Below are 11345 nucleotides of genomic sequence, written 5' to 3' on the forward strand. Positions count from 1 at the left end.
TATGTTTTATAACGTTCAACAAAATGGAGAGTCACCATCAAATGGTACTGTATGTTGTTATTGCACTTTGGAACAGTCACGCACTGACATCTTCTCCTGTTCTGAAGGTTTCTGTGATTGGAGAAAAGCTGATGAGAAAAAGAGCTGTCGTCGCCGTCGTGTCGTAGTGAACCACTGCGACGACAGATCTCACCTCTCATTGATATGTTTGTGTCTCTGATGGCTTTGATGTCCAATGTGGGAGGAACATTTTCCTCCACATACATCACCAGTGAAGTAGTCCTCTTGGGTGAGCATGCCTGCTTTTCTTTTCATCATTTTTTATTTTTTTTTTTGCTACTTGATCCTCATTTTTGCTTTTCAAATGAGCTAAGACTCTCATTAAAAGTGTTTCACCAAAATGTTCTTTCTACAGCATCTTACTCCCAGGTGATGGAAGAAATGTTGCAAGCTTTGAGGATTGCTTTGGCAATGTCTTGTACTGCTTCGTTTGCCCTCCATTTGAATGTTGTCCTTCCCTTATTTGTCTATATAAAAGTTACTTAGGTCGTCCGCTGTCGTCCATGCACACTAGATGACTTGACCAGCAGAGTCGTGCTTGCATCAAATACAACTATATGCCAGCAATCTCACAATGGTCAAGGACATCGGTGTCAGGGATCTTATCATGACATGTGATTCCAGCAATATTTCTCAGACGATGCAGTCTATGGAATTGCTCCAGCTGCTTTATGTGACAGTGGTAGGGTGTCCAGGACATGCAGCCATATATAAGTGCTGAAAGCACTACTGCATCATAAACATTAATCTTACTACTCAACCGAACATCAGACCAGAATGTAAACTGGTACAGAGCGCGTCCACAGGTTGCAGATCGTGGAAGGGTTTTCAGATATGGAAGTTAACTGCGATACAAGCATACACACATGTTGAACAAGCAGTCGTGGACAAACTCAGTGGCAGTCCTGGACTCTTGGAGAGTGTGGTGGGATAATGTGTGGAAGCATTATTCTTATAAAATGGCAAATTACAGCGAGGAGGTGGTGTGACATGACAAGTGTAGGCCACCATCAAATAAGCCGACCCTCTGTGGCCTTGCAGATCGATTGGCTGATCAAAGCCTAAGAGACCTTACCCCAAGAGAAAAAGGCAGTTGCAGATGTGATAAGATGGTCACTACCTCATTGATATGATGTGCCAGCTCGATGCCGCACCCTTGTTCACGGACTGCACATTACAGAGATCTGCACTTGTAGTTTTCCTGTGAGCTGATGGAAAGACAGAGTGAGATTGGACCAAAACTAACCTCTTTCACTTTAATTAAATGCAAGTGCAGGTTTCTTTAGCTGAAGTTATTTTTGTTGAGACTAAATTCCTTCAGCGACGTGGGACTGGTGATGGGGACAGGCAGAGAATGTCGCTGGAATTTGCACATTGGGCAGCTAAAGTGTGATGGTTGCTCAACTGTTGTTTGGGAGCAACGGCAGAGTTTGTATCCTGCTTGAATGACTCTCTCCACTATGACGTGTGTGTGCTGTTTGAGACAAGCGGCCAATGAGATTCATAGATACATACTATATTACAAGGGGTGATCATTCTCCTGGCGACTGATCGACATTTATTGTCGGTCATTAGGTGAAGAAAGAAGCTGAACAAAAGGGAAAAATATTTTATGTTCTATGCTGCATTGTGGCAAGGGTCAGATATCTATCTGAAAAGGGATTTCTATACAGAAAAGACGACAAGATTATTGGTTCAAAACCCAACGGCAATTTTCTGGGTGTGCTGGCAAGTATTTCTGAGTTCAACCCATTCCTTGCCAACCACATTTGTGAATTTGGTCAGAAGGGCAAAGGGGAAGAAATCATATCCTTCTTTAACAGTCTATAAGGAAGTGATAAGAATCATGTCAGGAAAATAACCAGTGCCCATATCAATAACGAAATTGAAATTGCAAAGTATTTCTGTGGACTCAACCCCTGATCTCACCCACAGGGCAATAAAGTTCCATTTGGATTCAAAGTCCTTTTCGCCTTTATTAGACATTTTCACACTCGCTTAACATGTGATGATTTAGACTCAGCCATGTTGTTATCCTTATTATTATCCCGCCCTCCTGAGGGAGGGAGCGGGATATTGTAATCGTCCCGTTTGTTTGTTTGTTTGTCTGTCTGTTAGCAACTTTACGGAAAAACGGCTTTAGCAAACACTATCAAATTTAATCCACAGGTGGGCAATGATCCTTGGACGACCCCATTAACTTTTGGGTCCAATTGGATCAAAGGTCAAGGTCAAGGTCAAGGTCACGAAAAGATCAAAATCGTTTTTCGCTCGTAACTTCGTCAAAAATGATCTGATTTACTTCAAACTAAGCTTATAGTGAACTTTACTCTATCTGTCACTTATAATCCTACCCATTCCTATAGTGAAAAATGCATATTTGTGAAGATCGGTCGGGTCCGAAGTTTTGGGGGTCATGGTCATCGGTCAAAACTACAAAATGGGTGGGATTTGTTGTGCCTGGCACCACTTATTATTATTATTATTATTATTATTATTATTATTATGTCATTTTCAGACGAAATTGACCGATTAATTTGTGGTTATAATAATTTTTACTTCCGGTAAGTATGCGGCTCAGTCGACTCTTAGCCTATACGTCGCCCGTTTGTAGGTACATACATGTATACGTCCAATTTTCTCCAAATTCCCCTTAGGCGAGAATTCAACAATGCTTACGACCATTAGGAATGGAGTTGTGCATCACATAAAGGTCACAATTGGGCAGTAAGGGTGGCGGGGGCAATGTCACACGTTACACTTGAAGGGAGAAATCACATATGAGGCCCCGATATGTAAGTTACAAAGGATCCATCTACAGTCCACATATAATCTGATGGCAAGGAATTTGGACAGGCAATGGGATATATCATTCGTACGTAAAGACATTAGATATATGGGGAGGAGGAGGATGAGGGACAGTTTTTTTGTATACATGATCGAGGCTCATGGAAGAGCGAGAGCAGAATGGAAGGGAACAACCTGGTATTTGGCTTCATGGTTAGGGTGGCTGGCTTGTGATCTTAGGGTCCTGCGTTTGCCGCTGAATTAACACCACGTGGGGGTGACTCAGCCTGTCATCCTTCCGAGGTCAGCGAAATGAGTACCAATGTACTGCTATACATCGTTGTGTCAGAACTGTTCCATGCCTGCAGCCACAGTGCGGTAATCTTCATCCTGATGAAGCAGCACTCACATGGAAAAAAGGGAGAAAGGAACAAAATGATCGAGAGCTCAGTGATCGAAAGGGGGAAATCTCAATAACTTGGAAAAGGGGAATGTTTGGGAATTGGGTCATTTAGAGCAGAAGAGAGAGGGGGAAAAAAACCCTGTTAATTATGTTGAAAGAAGCTTATGTGACACGAAAGGTTCTCCTGAACACATTTTGCAAGTTTTGTGTACAACTCACTCGTGTTGACTTAGCAAAACATCATTTAAGGGTTCTTTATAAGGACAAATCTTCTTTGAGGACGAAAGGTTATTCAAGGACTGAAGAGATTATTTAATCTTCTAAATTCCTTACACTGTGATTTCTGTGATTTGCCACCAGCTTGTCATGGTATTGTTCCACAAGCAGGTAATAAGAGTCTGTGGGAAAACTGCACATGCAGGTGAGTCTGTGGGATTATTGCATCTTGATGAACAAATTAAAAAAAAATAGCACAGTTTTGCACAATTGTTCTTAGTCTAACTCTAACACATTTTCAGGGTTAATTCCGACACCATTTTGATGCTGGATTTCACTAAACAACTTGATCAATAGAAAAACTACAAGCAAGTTCATTGTGCCGACTTGAACTTTCTGTCAAATAATCTGCAGCGAAAACCTCATTTGCTTCTACATTACATAATCATCTGATAATGCTTTTAGCTCTTTCCTGATCAACACCCGACAACGTTGGTATCTGCAAAATTATAAAAACCCATCATACTGCTTGGAACGTACAGAAAAAAAAAAACCGTTGTGAGGGCTTGATGTGTGTGGGAGTGTCATACACCAAGGTAGTTATTTCTAACCAAGAAAATGTGGTTCAGCTTTAGCCGTTCCAAATATACAAGTGCAAATGCAGTGTCCACATAAGAGGTCAGTTTTACCCAGGTAGAGGTATAGACAAAAAAAATACCTTCCCTAAAGTTAGGAGTCAATGGAAGTAAATTTTGTACAGTGATCAGGGTCTGTAACTGCCTTGAACCTTTGGCTTGGTCGCACCATATACTGATAGGTTACTGTCACAATTCTCCAACAGTGAATGAGCAGATTGATGAATTGATCACAAAGGAAACTAGAAAGCATGCCAAAATGCAAAACCCATCCATGTCCGTTTGTACTCAAACTAAATCGGATGAAAACAGCTAAAAAATAAATTAAGTGTTAATTTTATTAATCAAAGTTGTCCATAGTCTTATGATAGATAGATAATAGATAATCATAGATAATAAGGATTTGTTGAAGATTTGATGACAAAATCTCAAATGGTAAAAACGGTATGACCTGGACAAAAACACACACACACCTATTTCTCACTGTGAGGGCGGACGGGCTGATAAAATATATGAAAATTAGTAGAAGACACAAGGATAGGCAAGACAGATTTGAGTGATGTGCACTGTATTTGAGCTGTCTCACCTAGGTTTGAATCTCGACCCAGCTATAAACTTTCACTCTGGTGTTTCACAGGCAGGGGCGTGGCATCAATGTGCACACCGTCCATGGGAAGGAGATTAAGCCCGAGGAGCCATCTGCCAGCATCGGTTGATGGTGGACCTTAATGATCTCATGATCTCTTTCGCAAAGAGTAGGTGAGTTATTACTAACACCTTGAACAAACTACAAATTCCTGACCGACTACCTGGAAGGCAAGGGCAAACCACCTATCATAACCTTTGCTCAGCAACTGCTTAACTGCTTACGCTCTAAAAGTATGGTGATGATAATATTGATAATGATGATGATAAGACGCAATAGAAACATCAGAATGCCTCTTAATCTGCCAACACCCCGACGTTCATACTTCCCACGCTTGCCTTTATTATATTCCATCCTTGGTACAACTTTCCACTATGTAGCAACAATGCAACAGGAATGCCATGTGAAAGTTTAAGGTGCATAGTATTATAGTCTCAGATAAATGTGCTGCTAGATTGAACAAAGCAAGCCAACATTGCTAGAAAGCCAAGTAAAAGCTGCCCTTTGTTTTCCTCACTACTGGACCTGTGCCATCACAAGTATGCTAACTTGCAGGCTTTCTGGTTGTTTTACTTTCTCGAATTGTCTTCTTTTTCTTTTCTACTGTGCTTGTGCGGTTTCTTGGGCGATTCACATACGTCGGGCTCTTCTCCTGTTTTGCGGACATTTGAACCTCTGTGACGCAAATGTCACCAACATGATCCAAACCTTCAAAAGAAAAAGTTTATTTTTAATTTTGCCAACTTTCCTTTGAACAAGAGCGAAAGCTGTTTTGTAACAGCAGGCTGTAGTTTATGGATCAATAATTATGTGTGATATAGCGACAGTAGATGCGAAACGCATTCGAGCAAAAGTCGTTGAAATTATTGCTGTGAGGTTGGGATTGAGGTTATTTAAAAGAAGAAACAAAATGAAACTTATTGAAAGAATAAAAAATTAAATAAAAAGTAAAAATGAAAATTAATAGTCTAGTAATTAAAAGGAATTTAAACATTTTGAACATTTGGACATTCAAGTTCAGTGGTTTGGATTAATTATTCCTGATACATGGTCTACGACTGCAGGCCTCTTATCCCACGGAACCTCATGGGGCTGCCATTGTGATTTACAGATGAGGAAGTGTCCCAGTAAGGCAAGGTGGTGGTGAATTATTTCCTCAAATTGGGAGTTTGGAAATGGCTATGGTAACAACCAAAGGCCAACGACAACAACAACATACCAGGTGATCTTTTACATTAAGAAGACACATTCAGCTTTCGAACAAAATTCTGCCTGTGACCCTACTAAAAACCAAAGTAGAATTCAGGGGTGGATCCAGAATTTTTAAAGGGGGGGGGATTTTAAAGGGGAACCTTTTTTAAAGGTTCACTTAAGGTTAAGATGTTCTCATATTGTGAAATATACCACCAAGCCTTATTCAACTCTCCGACCCTCTGGAAAATTCTCGTTATCTCTTTGCTGATGACTCCACCCTCTGCCGTACCATTGGTCATCCCTCAGATTGGCAAGCAGCAGCCTCTTCACTCAGCAGATCAGGATAAAATCACAAGCTGGTCCAACACGTGGAACATGTCTTTCAATCCTGACAAATCATACTCTCACTATGTCTCTCCAAAAGGACCATGTGGAACCCCCCCTCCCCCCACCCCATCAACTTTCTCAACAATCCTATGGAAGAAGTCCTTTCGTTCAAGCGACTGGGGCTAACTATCTACCATGATCTTTCCTGGGAAAGCCACATTTCCAAACTTGCCTCCAAAGTCAGTCGCCGACTGGGCATCCTCTGTCATGCAAAGTCCACCTGAGCTCCTGACCACATACAAAGCTTTTATCCACAGACTGATGGAGTAATACTCTCCCCTCTCAGCTGGTGCTCCTGCTTATCACCTTTCTCGGCTTCATGCTGTGGAAACCAAGGCATTTGGGATCATTGGTATCTCCTGCGATGAGGCTGAGTGTTTGGGCCTCTCAATCTCTCACTGCAGGCAGGTTGGTGGTCTTTCTGTCTTCTACTGTCTCCTCTCTGATCTCGCCCCCCCTTGCTCTGTCTGTGATATGTCCCCCCAATATTTATACAGGGCACTCAAGGTCCGACAGCAATCCCCTTCTGGTAAAACTACCAAAATCATGAATCACTGCTCACTTTCACTCTTTCGTTCCTCTTTTTCCCCACCTTTGGAACAAACTCCCACACTCTCTTCAATCCCATTCTTCCCTCCTGGTCTTCAAAACAACTGTTCACTACCATCTCATATCTTCCCCCATCCAAATCCTCAATCTTTTCCACCCCCGTAAATCCACCCCAAATCCACCTCCTTCAAATTCCCTGCTTTCCTTCCCGAAAGTTCCCTGTCATGTCAGGTCCTGAAAGTCCCTGTAGTGTCCACCTTGTATACCCATGTTCCCCACCCCCATCCCTCTCCCTTCCACAGATCTCCTAATGTCTCTGTTCCCCACTGTTTTGTCCTTCCCTCTCCTGTCCCCTTGTGGTGCGGTGTGTGTTGGCTCTCATACGAGCCGAGACATTGTATACAATAAAAGTCAATGTAATCGTCCAGTTAAAAACGGTTAATCTATCTTGAGCTAGCAGTGTCCGACCATAAATGTACATTCTCCACAGGAAAATTTGGGAATATCGAGCAACTTTACGAAAAGGCCTCAGGCCTGTCACTAACTGATTCTAGGGAAAAGCTGAAGATTTTGGAATCTTTGTGACAGATCTTTACAACAACAATGTAAATCCACAAAATGTTTCCAATACAAATGAATGAAAATATCAAATGGACAAGCACAAAATGCAGCGAAATGACAACGAGCACTAAACCTAAACTCGCCATTACGGATCATCAGATCATCTATATATTACTAAAACTCTCATCTTGTATATGTATGTATATATGTATGTATGTTCCCACAATACAGCCAAAATGGTACACGATAGCGCACAATTTTTTGGGCCACCTTACTCACGAGCGATTGACGATTGTCCAGTGATATCTCGCATGACGATCATGTCATATAATTGTAAGGGTGGAGGGTAGGGGGGTTCACATGCACCTGGTGAACCCCCCCCCCCCGGATCTGCCATTGGAATTGTATCTAATACCACTGTGCTTAAGAAAGCACAAGTCAGTGCAAAGTTCAGGGTTTGCCGATTGCTCAATTTGAGATGGTGTTCTTGATTCTGGAAACCCTTGAGCTTGATACCAAGATCACTGATGATACAGTTTATCCATTGAAGATGCATTTTGACATCATCACCGTAATGGATACAGGGATCATGGTATCGTCATATCATATGCACTATTGACCTCAGGATGTTGTCCTGTCTCGAAGAATGAATCAATAAGAATAGATAAGTGTTTAGATGTAGTTAAATGTTTTTGTTTTTTTTTCTTTCAGTGATTATTTTCTTTTTGGTTCCAAAGAAGGCCTGCATTCTTTCAATGTTCTTGGTCACTGCTAGTCAGAGCAATGATGTTTAGATGACTTTGTGACAAAGTCGACAACATTGTCGTTACAGAACAAAAAATAATGGACAATATCACATCAATAGGTAGGAGGACAATCTCCCAAAATGACTTCAGTGTCCATAAAATGACTTCAATAACTCAACTATTCAACCCACTCTTTCAGCCCAACCCTAGCCAATGCCAGGCCAGCATCAATGTGCTAGCGAGGTAGTGTGTCTGCATAACCAAACTAGAACGGGCACTCATGGAGCGCATACCTTCGCCGCCACTACTTTTTTTGTTCTTGGTATGAGTGTGGGGAACTGGTTTCATATGAATGGTCTTATGACACAAACCACATATCTGTAATGTCATGACCCCCCCCCGACTTTCGGGGGCTACGGACTAAACAACAATCAACTCACGTCGTTTTGGCGAGTCTTCACTCGTAAGCTCGGTGAATACAACGTTTCAACAAGAGAAGGTAATCTCGTTTGATGCTGGTTTCATGCAAATCGAATAAGAATTGACTGAGTTATGCCGAAAACCGCATATTTTTCAAGGGCGTGACCCCCCCCCGACATTTTACCCCAACCGGTGACATGTGTTATGACGTCATTGTGTCACAAGATTGGGCATTAAATTCTGAACATTTTGGTGCTGGGTTCATGTAAAGCGGACAACAATTGACCGCGTTATGACAAAAACCGCATATTTTTCAAGGTCGTGACCCCCCTGACCTTTGACCCTAACCGGTAACAAGAGTATGGGCGTCATTGTGTCATATTGCATATCACAAGATGAGGCGTTGAATTCTGAACATTTTGGCGTTAGTTGCATGCAAATTGAATAAAGATTGACCGTGTTATCTTAAAAAGACGATTTTGACCTTTTCGTGACCTTGACCTTGACCTTTGACCCGAACAATCCCAAAATCTAATCGAATGCTTCCTGGCTAATAACCAATCATCCCACCAAATTTCATGAAATTCGGTTTAATACTTTTTGAGTTATACGAATCACAAGATTACAAATAAATAAATAAATAAATAAATAAATACACGCCAACCAAAACATAACCTTTCGCAGAATGCGAAGGTAATAAGCAGGGCTGGCAGGATGGTCCAGAGGTATACATACTCGCCTCTAGGCTGTCTAACATGGGTTTGAATCTCTGCCCAGCTATGACAGTGGCCTGCAAAAGTATTGTTGTGGTTACCAGATTCGCAAACCACCATTCAGGTCCCTTAGGTGAGGTATCTCGGCAAGTATATGTGTAGTTAGGCCCAAACCCGTTGTCTAGTGGGAATACATGTCATTTATGCGTGCTGCGACTCTTCAGGATAGCCGTTTTTCTTTTACTATCTTTATTTTGGACCAACCGCCATGATTACCACCACAACCACAACATCAACCACCAACCACAACCACCGCTTCACCACAACCGCCACGACCTTCCCGTTACACCTCGCAACCGTAGCATCGCCACCGTTCTTGCCCCGCTGTGGGTACCGGTGTTGGATTCGTGCAGAGCGCGCGTCGAACAGCGTGTACAAAATCACGGATTTTGTGCTTCAAAAACGGATCAAAAACGACACACGCCCACTTTTTGCCGTCCAATCGGTGAGCGAGGGGCGATTTGGCCCCGCCTCCAGAACGATCGATATATGCAAATTTGTGGATCAAAAAGCCTTCACGCCCACTTTTTCTCGGGCCAATGGGGAGCGAGGTGAAAGGTCAAAGGGAGGGGGTCAAAGGCGAAGCTACGGGGGGATAAAAGGACGGTGTTCGTCAGTCAGAGCCGTGTGGAAGTCTGGAGCCCGAAGCCTGCAGTAGCTGGAGAAGCTGAAGAAAGTCGAACGAGGAGAACCCAAAGAAGAGTCCAGGGTGGAGAGTCCAGAGGCGGAGAGGCGGCAGCGGCGAAGGCAGACGAGGGGGTGCTCGCGTCGGTGCCAGGAGCTGCACGCCCGAGGGAGGCCGGCAGCGCGTCCTGGCCGAGGTGGAGACGCACACCAGGGGTAATAAAGATCCTCTATACCCCGAGCATCAACAACCCCCTCCTGTTTCCCCCCCGCGCTGAGATAGTGCGACCAAGGGGGCCCCTTTTCCCACCCCCTGCCAGACACTGTCCGCGAGGCCCGCGGATTTGAGGCGCCATCGCCGCTCCGCGTCTCATCACCAGACGGGTAGGCGCGACCCGGTCTCGGCCTCAGGCCCGCCTCATTATTGGGGGTATTTCTTTTCCTTGGTTTTGGGTATGTGTTGTCGGCGCCGTCTGTGAAGTAGAATTGTATAAGTGTTGCCGTGTGCTCGGTAGTCGGTATTAGCTCTGCATTGTTTTCGCTTTTATATTTGCTTTTTGTGTAAATGGAATTGTTTTCTTTTTTTTTGTGTGCATTTGGTGGAATTGAATTTGTGTGCTTCCCGTGTGCCGCGAATAAATGTGCTTTATTGTTGAACTGTTCTCCCGCTTCGCTTCGTCTTTTCCTCTATTGAACCCCCATCTTGCTTCACGTAAAGGGTTGGTAGTGGGCTGAATACGCCCGATAATTAATCGAACCGTCGAGGTCGACGATAACACCGCTCAGTTATTCTGATAGTACGGAACGGGTCGCTTAAGTGGCCCGTGTCCGAAGTCGACCTGCGGCGAGGTGCGATCGCCCGGTCTACCCTCCGCGTGGGTACTTAGGTAGGTCGAATTCGGCGAGCAACCGTATCCCACGCGGGGGCTGATTGGCTCGATCGCGGTGAGACCGAAAGGTCCACCCGTGACTGGTTCCCGGCGTTAGTCCGAGAGGGTCACGACTGGATTGTCCGTCCGGTGGGCGACGTGCCGCGATTCGAGTTACGTGGCCGTTCGCACGCCGGCGGGCGCGAATACCGCAACAGTATTTTCCCCGCTCCAACGTTTACACATGTTGATGCCACCTGAGCTTATTTCATGCTGCTCTCAAATAAAATTAATAATATAGAATCTTCACAAACTACTTAGAAGTGATAAAGCCAAAAAATGCAGTTAAAATGTGAATAAGTTAGATAAATAGGCAAGTTTATCAGGATAGAAGGGACAATGGAGGGTGCAAAGTACAGGATAATCCCTGTTGAAAACCTGCTCGAGTCAGCCATTAATCTAAAACTGGGGAGGA

This window comes from Eptatretus burgeri, chromosome 3, assembly GCF_056783735.1.
Source record: "Eptatretus burgeri isolate ZD-2024b chromosome 3, Ebu_testis_v1, whole genome shotgun sequence".
Classification (NCBI taxonomy): Eukaryota; Metazoa; Chordata; class Myxini; order Myxiniformes; family Myxinidae; genus Eptatretus; species Eptatretus burgeri.